General features: G+C 40.1%; 1 protein-coding gene across 5 annotated transcripts in view; it reads left to right on the forward strand.

Moving 5' to 3' along the window:
• Positions 1-9,582, forward strand: part of IRS1 (insulin receptor substrate 1) — a 56,264-nt gene extending 46,682 nt beyond the window's left edge. For all 5 annotated transcript variants that reach the window (XR_005651336.1, XR_005651337.1, XR_005651338.1 and 2 more), the window contains one exon: positions 5,123-9,582. The gene's annotated coding sequence lies outside the window, so the exon portion shown is untranslated. The remainder of the gene's footprint in view (positions 1-5,122) is intronic.
• The last annotated feature ends 4,954 nt before the right edge of the window (positions 9,583-14,536 follow it).

Raw genomic sequence — 14,536 nt, forward strand, 5'->3', positions numbered from 1 at the left:
ATGGATTGGTGGTCTCGTTTGTCCATCTCGGATTGCGTGGTGTGACTGTTAAAATGAGGAAAACACCACCAAAACTACAAATATATTTGATACCGATGATTAAAGAAAAACCTACTGGGTCCATTTGCCAGATTTCAGGTATGCTTAAAAATGGTACTTTGGCAGCGTTTTATAAAGTGTTTTGTTAGGACGTAAGCATTCCAGAAGACTCCCCAGCTCTAAATTAGTGGTACCGTGAAAAATCGCATCAGCATCAACAAGATAGCTGAAGAAATGAATTGGGATCGCGGTAGTGGTATGCAGTTGAATATAATTGTGTGACATAAGCAGACCCAGGAAGTAAGATATAGAGAGATGTCACAGGTGCCGTGCTCAGCGTCCTGCAAGGGACAGAAAGAACTACCTGTTGACTTCTCAGCTCTTGCATTCTTTCCACCTCATCCGCCTCTATTACCAGTGGAAGGGACTCTTTCTTGTCCTCTGAGAGGAATCAGTCTCCCCTCCTGGTTCTTCCAAATACTTTGCCTGTGACATTCCCTTAAGGATTTAGCTTTTGGAAACCAAAGCCAAGAAGCCAGGAGCTTTTTCTGTTGTCTAACCGCCATACTTCTCCCCCTCCGTAATGAATTAGGAGGATGAGAAAGGGAGAGAAAGCCTAGAAGGTTTGAAAAGTTGGTTAACATTTCATATGTTTTCTCGTCGTAGATTTTTTTTTAAGAACAGTAAAGATCTAAATATTGAAACATTTTTTGTTATTATACTATAATAATTTACACTCAGGAATTTTTGTATATTATACTAAAGAATTTTTAAGTCACGGCCGCTTATGTTAAGAGAGAGAGAAATATGCTGTTTTGACACATTTCTTTAAGGAGAGGAATTCATATGAATGATTTTTTCTAGTTGAATCAGCAACCTAGGATTTCAAACAATGATCTATATTGGAAATAAGTCATTACCGTAATCATTTTTTTCAAGTGTGTTGGATGAGGAAGACTTACTTTCTGGTTACATTTTAATATATGACAATAGCCAAGCAACTTATATAATAATATTTTACTCCTGTTTTCATAGTAGAAGTAGAAACTGCTAGTAATGCTCTAACCAGATATTTATAACTGTGTTGCTCTTGATTCAACCAATTGGCAGGAAATTTTAAGGCATTTAAATACAAGATAAAACTTTTAATCTTGTGGGTTCAACTAAAAATTCGTTGCTGAAAGGGTACAGATCCCTCTATTGTACTTTTATATCATAACCTTGTGCTGTTTTCAGCTGCTTTCACAGTGAAGACTAATCAGTAGGCTGACAGTATGAAAGGCAGCAGAAGCTGTATTTGTTTTTCAGCTCTAGTAGGCATAGTTTAAGTGGGTTGAGTCCAGAAGATGTAAATTCCTACTGGATGCAATAATGTAATAATCCATAGGTCTCAAGTAGCATTGCTCAAGTGTTGACTTATCTGATAATGCTTTAAAAATTACATTTTTCATCACTGGGAACAGGATTAGGTGGGTTTTATCTTACGAGACGACACACGGAAGGGTACAGTAGATGCTGATGTGGTGATGAAATTTTTGTCAAAATGTAATTTCCTGCTGCTAAATCTCATGACAGGTGCATCATATTTCTGGGTTCAGAAGTTATTCCCCAGTGATGTAACGAGAGGAAATGTATCACAGGAGCGTCACCATTTGATATTTGCACAGTTCTTCTCCAAGGAAGCGTTTTGCTTTTTTGTTTCCAGTGTATGCGTGTGACAAATGAGTTTTTGTATTTAAAATGTCGTGGCAATATTCGCCTCCTATGGTCAGTGTGAGTCAATTACACGTACCTGTACCCATGTCTTCCTTTTCAGTGCTTATTATAGTTTTTATCATTGCATTTTTATTTGTCACTCCACGGACGTTTGTTGAATTGAATGATTGCAGGAGCCTAGTATGGGTATTGCTTTTTTTTTAAAGCAAATTTCTAAAGTACAAAAAATGTATGATCTACATGTTTGCCTCTCTTCAAGTGAGTTGCTTCATTCAATCAAGCTCAGCCCTTTTTGATTGCAAGGAGAGGAGAGGATATAGGCAGATCAACTTAAGTCCGCACAGCATGTGCTAAAGGTCTGTCTGATGTTATGAGCGTTCCTTTCCAATGTAACTCACCAGAGCAATGGCGAGCAGCTCTGTTTTGGGAACTCGAGTATTAGAGTTCTTTGGCTTTAGATAACACCTCTCTGGGAACCAGTATCCAGCTTAATCATCTCCTGTATTCACCATATCTGGCTCCCGGAGGTTTTTGACTCTCTCCAAAGATCAGATGGGCCCCCCAAGGGCCAAGACTAGCTGCTATAGAGACCATTCAAAAGAATATGCCCAAGGCTGAGAAGGCAGTCCGAAAAAGGAGTGAGAACTAGAGAAGGCATTCCAAAAATGTTGAGAACAATGGCTGCATGATCGGAATAAGTATGCAGACCTCCAGGTGGCTGCAGTGGGGGACAGTCTTCACCGAGGGGTATCCGTTAAAAATCCATATCATTACTCTGTAGCTAAACTTACACACACACACACACACACACACACCCTTGTGCAAAGATAAACAGATGTGATCTTCAGACGTTTCCTTTAAATATTTCGTTTCTCTTGCCCGTGTATAGCCATTTCTATCCCCTCCAGGAGAGCGTTACCTTCCACTTGCTTTCACTTTTTCATGGAGCTGATGGCACCCGTAGGTACCATTAGTGACTGAGACCTGTGTGTTGATCAGGATTCATGATACAGGGCTTTGAAAAGGAGTAGGCTAAGACTTTGGAGGGAAGGTATGTGATGGAATGGACATGTCCTTTTACTTCCTGCCCTTTGAACATACACACATAATTACGGGGATGGTTTCAGAGTGTCCCAAAGCAATAGCTTTCAACATCCAGTGAAGCTATGTGTTTTTCTCAACTCCTAGGGCTCCCGGTCTCTGCCCTGTTACATCCATACAGGTTGGCACATGTGATGACAAAGTGGATAGAGTTTGTTCTTGTGCTTAGCTGTTTGTGCAGCCATTCTGAAGGAGAGTCAGATAGAAAATGAAAAACACACATATGGCCTTCACTTTTCCTTTATTTTACATTCGGCGGTTTGTCTGTCTGAGCCCTTCATTGACGCATGGCCTTCCTACCTAATTTTAGGCCCAGTGCTGTGAAGCTGTGTTAAGCTGTACCTAGATATTCTGGTAGGAACGTTCTCATAGATCACAACATGATTTCAGGAGAAACTCGAAACTGAATAAGAGATCTGTAGACCGTTGTCTGGGGTTTATGAAAGGGTGGGTTTGTCTTTCACTTGTAGAAACCACACAAGGTAAATTCTTTTCTCTGGCAATTTAAGGGATAGGCCTGTAGTGCTTTTAGTTTTTACATCGATGTCTTCATGTCGAGTCTTTACGTAAAAGTAGAAAAATAGACTTTACCTGTTGTTTAGGAACAGAGTTAATATTTTAAAATAAAAAATCTCCACGTAAAACTGGAGTCCTCATTTGGTAAATTTCAACTTAGCTGAAAGCTATTATGTAAATAGTACAGCTGTCGCAGCCATGCTCTGCTTCAAGATGAGAGAGAAGAACAGGTACATCGCTCCACATTTCATTGTGTGGATTTTAGAATTCACCGCTACCTTTTTAGCTGACATGGATTATCACTGCCACACTTCCATCATATCACAAAGCACGTCCTCGTTGTCCTTATGCTTAGATAAAGGAGTCTTGGCCTCATGTTCAGAGTTCTTCGCCAGCTACCCCAATTTACGTTTGCAGACTTTAACTCTTTCTACCTCTTTTCAGATGCCTTGTGCTCCAGTGAAGCTCATTCTTCATTTGGCCTGTCTGTGGCTGTGCTCTCATCCCCCTGGGCCTTGTCTGATCATATGCTATCAGTGGGAAATGTGCTTTGTCCTTGTCTTTCATGCAACTCATATTTAGTGAGTACCTGCTATGTGCCAGCCCTTGTGCTAAGCTCTGGAGATGCTAAGCTAAAGCAACATAGACAAAATCCCTGTTCCACATCCCCAAATTATTTCTTACTTCCAAACCAAGTCAAGTGTGTCAGCCCTTATACTCCTAGCTAGAAGAATTTTTTTTTTCTCTTTCTCTAGGCATCTAGAGCTTTCTTTCTGTGCATGGAATTCACCCCTGTCTACTCTGCATTCTCTCCATTTACGAATGGAACTTACTTACCTTCCTTTCTAGAATTTCTAGAAAGAAGAATTCAACTTTATATCCTCCATAGTACTTAATGCAATCTATTCTATTCATTCAACAAGCATTTATTGATTAACTACTCTGTTTAGGACTTTCTGTAAATATTGATATTTATATTGAACTTCTGAATGCATGAAAAATGTGGGCCTCAGAAGGACTCTCTAATGTTGATATTTGAGACCGGAAGAGGCTTTATGAGGTTGGAAAATGTGCCTCCTCTTTGCACGAGAACAGATAATTCCCCTCGAGGTCTGTCTTCTTGAGTCGCATAAAAGAAACTTTGTACTTCTGCCAGAATAACTTAATTCTATTAAACCTAAATCAGAATCTTTTTTTTTTTTTCATTTAATGATTAACTAGGCCTGTCTTTCTCAGGTCTCTTTTTGTATCTAAAATTTTCATGTCAAGCAATGTCCCGTTAAAAACTGATTCAGATTTTATAATGTTAAGCCTTTTGCAACATCAAATTCTAAAATTTGCAGTTGACTTTTAACAAAAAGAAGATTGAGCACAGCCTGACTCTAACCTGCTTACCATATTTTAAAGTGGTTTTACACAGTAACTAAATGTACATTTTTGTTTTGATCATAAGAACATCAAAGCATTGTGATTTTTGTGTTGCTAAGCCTCTGAAACCTCCAAATCACATTGATTTGTTTACTGACTTAATATTGACTATTTTGAGTTTGTGATTGCTTTACCCTTGCATTTTGAAAGAAAAAAGAAGTTAAATACAGTTTGTTGATTTTATTTAATCACACAGTACTGTTTGTGCCTGCAACTTCAGTTCAACCGACATGCCCGTTTTTTAAAGCAAAACCCTAACAAAGTAATTGAACGTGCATTTTGAGATGTCTGTGGTGACAAATTCTTGCCTTTTCCTTTTCAGAATGAAGACCTAAATGACCTCAGCAAATCCTCCTTTAACTCATGGGTACCCAGACTCTAACTATTTCGTGATCCACAACCAGGACCTCACATCTTCCTCCTCAGTAGATGGTACGATGCATCCATTTCAGTTTGTTTACTTCATATACAATCCTCAGGAGTTCGTTGACTGAACTGCACGTTCTATATTGTGCCAAGCGAAAAAAAGCACTGTGACATCGGAACAATGAGTCTGCATAAACTTCATCTTCAACCTTAAGGACTTAGCTGGCCACATGAGCTGATGTGCCCACCATGCCACGAGAGAATGGGTTTACTCTCATTGCATATAACAAGACACATTTCATCTGCTGCTGAAACCGCATACGACAAAGCATCGTTGTAAATTATTTCACGCAGAACAGTTCGCGTTGGGTGGAGAGAGTATTAAATATTTAACGTAGGTTTTGATTTATACGTGTAATTTTTTTTAATTAAAATGTAATTTTTCTTATAGCACACATCTTTTTTTTTTTTTTTTTTTTTTTTTTTTTGGATGTGGACCTGAGGTATACAAGTGTTCTGTTGTAAAGAGTGGAGCAAATGCTTAAAACAAGGCTGACAGGAGTAGATTAGGATACGGCCCTTGTTTTAAGATTATAATTCAGAAAAATAATATAAGAATCATAGTGCCATAGATGGTTTTCAATTGTATAGTTATATTTGCTGATACTATCTCTTGTATTATATAGCCCTGATGTTGAGCTGAGATCCTTACAAGAATTGATCTTAATTTTGTATTTTTCCTGTAAGGCAGTAGGCCATGTTAATTAAACTGAAGAAGGATATATTCTCCTGGGTGTTTTCAAGGGTCAGCTAAAAATTGGCAATTGAATGGAAGCAAAATTCTAAGAAAAGGACATCAGAGTCTTCCGTTGTACATACTGTAAAGAGAAGGAGACATGGGCGATCCCTCTGGAATGAACAATGTGGGTGTTTGTAAATTCTGGAATTTTTTTTTTTTCTATTCCTAATAAACTAGACTGTTGATCTTTTCTTCTTCCCTTCCCCCCACTTCTGTAAGCTTCTTGCTCCAATGCCACCATTTTCTTCTGTGCACACATTAGGATATTTCGTTTCCGGCATGGTCTCAAGAAAGATGGCCAGACAAGTGAGTACTTGTCTTGAATTTCTAACCAGAAGTGTTTTTTTTTTTGTTTTTTGTTTGTTTGTTTGTTTGTTTGTTTTTATCATGACTAGTGCTACATGTCACTTTCTTTAAGACCTTATGTCCTGTTTTCTGACAACTTCTAGTGTTGCATTATTTAACCGAATGCAATTTGGCCCATCTGCCCCGGTGGGTACTAGTTTATTAGTGATTAGTTAACAAAACCCAGTGTAGAGAGAGCCCATCAAAAAGCTTAATGACCTGCTATTGGGACATCTAGCCAGTAGTGAAAATGTCAATCCTTTTCTTCTTTGAGAGAAAGTACACCCATTTTGGATTTTTTTCCTTGTGAAAAAGAAATGGCAATGAACGCACTTAAAGAGATTGCCTACAGAGTTTTTAACCTTTTTTTACCAGGACACTTCCTATAGGTTAAGTGAACGAATGCCAGTATCGGGCTCCCTAAGAGTCTGTGTAAACTCTGTATCAGAAATTCCGAGACATACTGTTGAGAAGAGCAACATTTTATTTCTCCGAAGGGTTGTACTCACTCCCTGGGTGGGGGTGAGGCCACACGGAGGGGGCCAGGGTTGGGGTGCCCTTGCAGTGGCTGCTGCCCCTTCTCACCTGGCCAGGGGACCCCTGCTCTACTCGAAAGGGAGTGGAGATAAATGGAACCCCTCACACTGCTGAGGCCTGTGTTACTGTTAATTCAGCCAGATGGCATGGACCTCACAGACAGTTGTGCAATGTTCATTGTTGCAGATTCTAATCATTTGCATGCTCATCAATTTCCAAGATAAATCGGTCTGTAGGCATAAGAATCCATTGTTTTCAAGGAACTTGCTGAATTACATCATTTCCTATGAGGAGAGAACACTACCAATTTTTTAAAAATCTGATATGAGAGTTTTTTTCTACTCTTTTATGAAAAAGACTTTGTTGGTCAAACTAGCTTTCATTTTTCAAGTATTCTGACTCATACTCTTGTTAGAGAGAAATCAGCGAGCAAGGTCAGCCCCTGCCATTCTTCTGTAAAGCTGGTTATTTCTCAAGGAACCTAAACTTGGAATCTTTATTACCAAGATACCTCTGCATGTGGAATTCTCAGCGTCTTTTGGGTGAGAACAGAAATGAACAGACTGGAAAAACTCATCTCTTGGTTTCTATTTCTCTGCTGTTTTGTTTGGTCAGATAGCGTAAGGGTAAAAATTCTTATTGAAGCTGCTGCTCGTTGGCCTTGAGCTGGGTTCGAACTTCCCCGATTTAAGACTGGAAGTTGCTGGTATTTAAGGCAAAAAACTCATGCTCTGGCTACATGAGGGGTTGGTCTTGATCGACATCAGCTTCTAAGTCCTTGTGTTTGGTTCCTCTTGAGGAAAGTCGGTTTGTATCCGTTTCCAAGTGTTTATAGCCCAGCTAAGGGCTTACGTTAATGAGGCTTCTAGTGGTCTCCGGCAGAGTTTTAAAATTCTCCTTTGTAGGAAGAACAAATAGGTTTCGTGAATTCGATGATATCTTCATTCAGGGCAAAAAAAAAAAAAAAAGATCCTAGAACCAGCCAGAAGTGAAGAAAAGCCATTAATGATCAACTGCCTGAGTCAATAATGACAAATCAGTCCCGATGTTACATTTGTGACTTTTCTTGCTAACTTTCAAAGGTCAGGGACTCTCTTGACTAATCTAGGTTGACTACAAAAATGGATTTACTAAAAATCACCTAGCCAGAAGGAGAGATTTTTAACCTTTCTTTCCCTGACTATTGTCTTCTGGCTGTCTTTTAAATTTGAGACATACTAAGAAAAACAACTTTACTGTAAGAACCAGTATTTTACAGTCCTGAAGCCCTGTTGTGTTCCATCTTGCACGCTGCGTGCAATGTGCCACGTAGTTGAAAACTTTTATTTACTGAAGGTGGTTTACAAACAGGGGAAGAGAGCTCATTTTCCTCTGACGAATAGAGCCATGAAAAATGGGATAGATGCAACGTGCTCCAACCGCTTTGGCCGAGCTCTGTGCGTCAGTCCATCATGCAAGGAGGTGTTGAAACCCCAGACACTGGGAATTAAGACCTTGATTGGGGAGAGGCAGAACCCTTTGGAAGGCGTGTGAAGGGGAATGATGGATGAAAGCCAAATATGAAATCGCTTCTTTGCAATGACTTGACAGGGGAGTGAGTGTTCCTAGGACACAGTGAATGTTAGTTGGCAGGAACAATGCACTCACATAGACTGCCGAGAAATGAGAGGAAGAAGCATGTGCTTCTAGGGATATGAAGAAAAAGGACCTCGCCAATACTAAGAGAAAGACCTCCAGTCTGTGAGATCAGTTAGGGAGAGCCAAAGCATCCTTCTCATAGTCAGTAGAAGGTGAGGGGTTACACACTGGTGCCCTTGAGCATTTTCAAAGCCAAGCCCAGGAAACCCCGGAAGTCCTCTCCAACCTCCAGAAATCAGTCTCCTAAGTGTAGGTAGGAAATGTGTGGATCAGATGGCATGTTGGGGTGTCCCTCACTCCTTGTCACCGGAGTATCAAGTTAGGTGCTGGGAGGAGGCAGAGTGATATTGATGGTGTTTGACCCTCCTCTTGGGGGAATTTATCAGTAATAAAGAGCTTATAATCAAGTATTAAGATTAGAAAAAGTGTGACTTAGCTGGGGAGTTGTCTTTCCTGGTTTGTGGATGACTTGGCATTTGTGACATATACACCAAGAGATCTGGTGTTTTAGACTTTTGCCATTCACCTGGCATTTCAGTTTCTCTGCTATGTGGTTAATTTTCCCAGTGTTTACCAATAAGCCACATAATAGGACAACTTCAGTAAACAGGAAAATTTGTATTTATATAGACATCTTTTGTGCCGTTATTATTTTTTTCTTTTTAGAACTTTGCTATTGGCTTAAGAATGTAGTTCCCGGAATAATTTTTCTTACGAAGCTCTTTCCTTACACCTCTTGGCTACAGGGTGGGCCAAATTAAATACATATATATTTTTTCATTTAATGTATGTGCGGTTTGATTTATCATCTTAAGATGGTGGTGCTGCTCATGGTGCTACTTCATCTGTATACAAAAGGACCAATGCATGGTCTATATTGCTACCAAAACATTTATTGTATATATGTGTATAACATGTATTATGTATATATGTAATGGGTACCAGGCCAGGTATATATTTTTATTTGGAAGTGTTTCACTTTTCCAAGTTTTCTTTATAGTGTTATGCTTATTTTCAGTTTTTTGCCCCCCTGATTCTGTCTGGTACTTAGAACTGTAGTGTCTTCATCATTAATTAAAGAAAACTGTCTAAATGAAGTCATGGATGTGAATGCTAGTGGTCCTTAATGTCTTTGATTACGGGATGTGGAACAGAAACTGCCAATTAAAATTTGCTGGGGCATTTGATTGAATAATAGCAGTGTACACAGTTTAACATACTTTAATAAATGGAACAGATAGGTTGGCTTCCCTCTTCAGTTGGCTTTCAATGGCCGCGAGTGGAGAGAAAAAGACCTCCGAAAACATTGAAAGCTATTTTTGTTGCTGGTAGTGCAGTGGGAAGAGAGAGGGGAGCAGAAAGATGTGTTTTGTTAATGGGCACTTAGACCAGCCACGTCAGCCTTCAGCATGCACAGAGGCCCCCGAAGAGTTGTTCAAATGCAGATTACCACTGAGGGACCTGGGGTGGGGCCTGCCTGAGATTCCTTATTTCTAAGCAGCTCCCAGGGGCCCAGTGCCATTCATCTTGGTCTATACTGATGGCACTGAGTAGCAGCCCTAGCCACACTTTGGCATCCTCTGGGTAGCTTTCAAAAAGCTCGATGGCCAGGCTCACTCTGGGGATGCCGGCCTACTTCGTCTGGGGAGAGGCCTGGGCATCTGTCATAGCTGCTGCTGCCTTCTGGGCCCTCCAGAAGATTCTAGTACATGATCGAGGGTGAGAACCACTGTTGCAAAGGGTTGTCCCAAACCAATTACTGAGGTCACTTGTTAGAGACGCCAATTGCCTGGAGCTGTCCAAGAACGTGGGCTTCGACAGGTGACGCTGTGGTTGGCGAATTAGGGAAACCCTGGCTCTGTGCAAGAGGGGCCTTCAGGATCCTTTCGCCGCTAGCAGAGACTGAACACCTACGATTTTTGAAAATAATAAGCCATGTTGTCCATACAGAAGCAGCCAACTCCCCCAACCTGCCCCAACTTTCTGGCTTAAACAATCTCAAATCGATGATCAACGCATCCTAAGTTGTTCGGACGAACCCAAATGAGGGAATGTCTAGAAACAGAGTCAAAATTATTATTTTTTTGCTTTGACTTTAAAAAAATTTTTTTAATTCAAAAAAAAATTTTTTTATGGTAACATTGGTTAACAAAATCCAAAAAGTTTCAACCGTGCATTTTAACAGTAAGGCATATATATATTTATATTGTGTGTTCGCTTCCCATAGTTAGATTTCTTTCTGTCACCGCATATTTGATTTGACTTTTGGAAGTGCTCTCTTTTCCATTCTAATGTGGCGCGTCAAACCAGAGAGGTCTTCCTTCTGCCTGGCATTATAATAATATTTTCACTGAAGCAGCAGGGCACAACATGATGGAAGAATGCTCGAGTCATTATTTCATCTTCACTTTTATTCGCTTCCTCCATTTATTTTTTTTTAAAAAAAAGATTTTTTCCTCCAAGTGGTATTGCAAAGCAAACGTCACTCTGACCTCTATTGAAATTACACATAAATATCACGAATTAGTATGAATTTGAGGGCAGTCTAGTTGAAATGAATTACTGGTGTAACTTATAGCATGATTGCCATTACCTTTACACATATACAGAAACAAACTATAGCAAGTCAAACATCAGTAAAACATCTGTGAGGATTTAATAGTCATGGAGAATTGTAAGTACATCACTGATTCGGTTATAAACAATAGCAACGGTCATTCTGCATTTGCTCTAGGTTAGGCACCAGGATTGACATCAATTACCTCATTTCATCCCTCCAGCAACCCAGAGCTAGTTAACGATGATCCCTAATCCCCAGATGTGCAAGCAGAGGAGAGAAAGGGGTATGTCGGTGACCAAATTTGTATTCTCATGGACACCACTGCAAGTCTCTGGTTTCTAAGTACTTAAAGAAAATTATGCTTCGTGCATGAAAGACATCATCACTCTAGCTGCCTTATTCATTTGCTGAGCAAATAGGATCTCACAGGAGCCTGAGAGTGAAACTCTGTCCAACATAACTTTCACATACAAAGTAACAGGGCCTTATTAGACCTATTTTTATTCTTTATCTTTGTGTCTAGCTTGGTTCATTTGTGTCAAAAATCCTTCTGGATTCCTATTGTTTTTCTCAATCAGTGTACCTCTTTTTAGCAACAGAGTAGAATGATTCAGCTTTATTTTAGGAACACAAGGGCAGTAGGTGAAATGTGAAAGTCACATAAAATCCAAATGCCTGTGTTTCTAGGCATCGGATTTTACATATTATCTCCTGTAAACTCTTGGAAATCAGAACTTACATTCTCTGTTCAAGATTGCGATGGATTTGTTTGTTTGTTTTTTAGATAAACGAGCAAGATTGACAACAGGAAAAATATGGGAGAGGCGGATACCTGAGTATTACCTGAGTTCGAGAATGAGACAAAGGGTGTTTGAAGCTTCCCCAATACAGGAATACTTTTCTCTGACATAGTACCCTGGTGGGGAAGAAAGTTTTCTCTCTTAAGGTTCTGCTCTGGGTCTGAAAATTAAACCGACAAAGACAGATTAACAAGAGGAAAGCACATAAATTTATTGAACATAAATTTTACATGACGTGGGAGCCTTCATGAAGGCGTGAAGACCTGAAGAAATAGATCTGAGAGCTTCCATGCCAGGTTTGATGAAGGATGGACGCTTGTGGAGGAATACCCTAGGTTAAGAAGCCTTGCTGGGATTCTTCTTGGCGACCCTTTGTCTTCAAAGATAAGGACGCCTGTTTCCTCAGCCATCACATGAGGGTGTTATGACCTGTTTCTGGGAGAAGAGCAGGGAGAAGGTCAGAGTGACCTTCCTGCTCCTGCTGCTTTCTCAAATTCTTTCAGCTGAAAATATTCAAAGGCCAAGGGGCCATATTTGGTGTAGCAGTTCCGGAAAACCATCAACCCGCAGTGCTTTGCAAAGCTTGGACTGTACACTACCTATACGAATTCCCTGAAGGGCTTAACACGGGCCCCAGGAAACTATTAGTGACAAGTTGTTCCCCACCCCTACTCCACATACACCCCCTTCTCTCCAGGGTTATTTTACACCCTGACCTTGGACAAGGCATGTGTTATTAGAGTTCACTAGTCCGTATTGTTCTGCTTCCCCTCCATGTAAGTCACTGCAGAGCTCAGGTACCATAGCCTCTAAATGTAAATATGAGACAAGAAATGATTTTGCTGAATATCCTCACCACTCCTGAAAAAGCAAACAACCTACATACTAGAAATTAGTAAAATTAAGTCTAAACTTATGCAGGAAATAGCATAAAACAAGGGAATTAGGTAAATTTGCACTTAGGATGTTCTACAGTGTTATCCTGAGTCTATGAAACAAAATCCCAAACAAAACAGAATATCCCAAAATATTAAGAAGTGATATGTCTGATGGCATTATGATTTTTATCTTTTCTATTTTTCTGTAAGTTTTTATAATAATCATGTGTCATTTTCATAATGAGAAAGAAAACAATATCATAAAAAACACAAATGGGGGTGGATGAGAATCTTAGTGAATCCCCACATGTTCGTTCGTATTACCATATATCACAGCTCTCCGTGATGGAAGAATCGGGGGTCCAGCAATTAAGCCAAATCCAGCCCGGCTTCCCGCTTTTGTAAATAGAGTTTTTTCGCCACCTCCTGTCATCCCCATCACCCACCAGCGATTCCAGTTAACAGGGTCCCATGCCCCCCGGGGGGAAAGTATGTACCATTCTGAACCTGGTTTACTTCATCTGCTGAAAAATAAAACAAGGTGGGCTGAGCTAATCAAACTTCTTCCCGAATAGAGTAACCCTACTATTTGTTTTCTGCGGAAATGTTTGACAGATGGGAATCTGATGGAAGAGATTTGTTTTCATGGTCGTGTGAATACCTCGGTCCTCATCTTTGCCTGGCCACTAACTGAGTTACTTTGAGCAAAGCCCTTCTCTCCAAGCCCTCTGCTTCTTTGTTTATAAAACTTGAGAGTTATCGGATCTTAGCCTAGGGTTCAGAAATTTGTCAACACTAAAATCTAATGCACTGTTTTCCATGGGCATGGCCGTGTGCATTTTCTTCTCCCTGGGGAGAAGGGACTGTGACTTCCTGAGGATTCACCAAAGGTTCAAAGTAGAGAAATAGCTTCTTACAATAATAAGATTTCACTATGCTATGGAATTTTTATGATTCCATAGCAGATTTTATGGAATTAGAAACTGGCCTAGGGCAAAAACTTTAGGTCAGCAGAATTCATCCCAACTTTTCTCCACATTGAGGTTAGGGATTCTTTGTTGCCAAATGCTTTCATGGGACCCAGGCTCTTTGTAGAGTGGAGAAAACATCTCTAACAAACTATTTTTCCCCAGAGCAATGTGAAATTAATGTATTAGCTCCCAGGGCATTTGCCTCCAGAAAGAAAACCTACCCAGAAGGAAGAAAACACTTTAGCAAATGGGGACTTACTGATAAAAATGGGGCTTTAGGTGTCCATGTGGGGAGATGTTTAGTTTAGTTGGGACAGATTTAGTACTTTGTTGGCACTGAGCCTTGAAAAGGAGTGTGATCTGGTGGTCCCTCACCCCTAAACGTAATTAAAAATAAAATTTTACCTTGACGGTGACATAAAACTTGCTCGTTCGCTAAATTAAAGTAGCTTATTTCTGAATAATTCCAATTTGGTATATATTTATCAAAGCTAAACTTACTTTCTCCTTTGTTTTTTGGGGGGCAGGGTCTCTGCTTGACTGGTGGATCTCAAGACCTGACTGGGTTCAGGACTCCTGTCCTCACACCTCTAAAGTCATCTTCTGTAGGTGACCACCTACTCCGCCCCTACGTGAAGCAGGTTCTCACTCGCTCTACGGTGAACCTGGCTTAACTGTTGGCAGAAAAAGAACGAAAGCAGGCAAAGAATGAAAGAATTTCCTTCTGGCTGACAAACAACTCCTACTTGTTGCTACTAATGGAAAATCTATTTTTACTCTTCTGTGCCCCAGCAATGGAGTTGATCTTTATGACACAAAGAAACCCTCAGCCAAAATTCTAA

This window comes from Pteropus medius, unplaced genomic scaffold (assembly GCF_902729225.1).
Source record: "Pteropus medius unplaced genomic scaffold, Ma_sr-lr_union100, whole genome shotgun sequence".
Lineage (NCBI taxonomy): Eukaryota > Metazoa > Chordata > Mammalia > Chiroptera > Pteropodidae > Pteropus > Pteropus medius.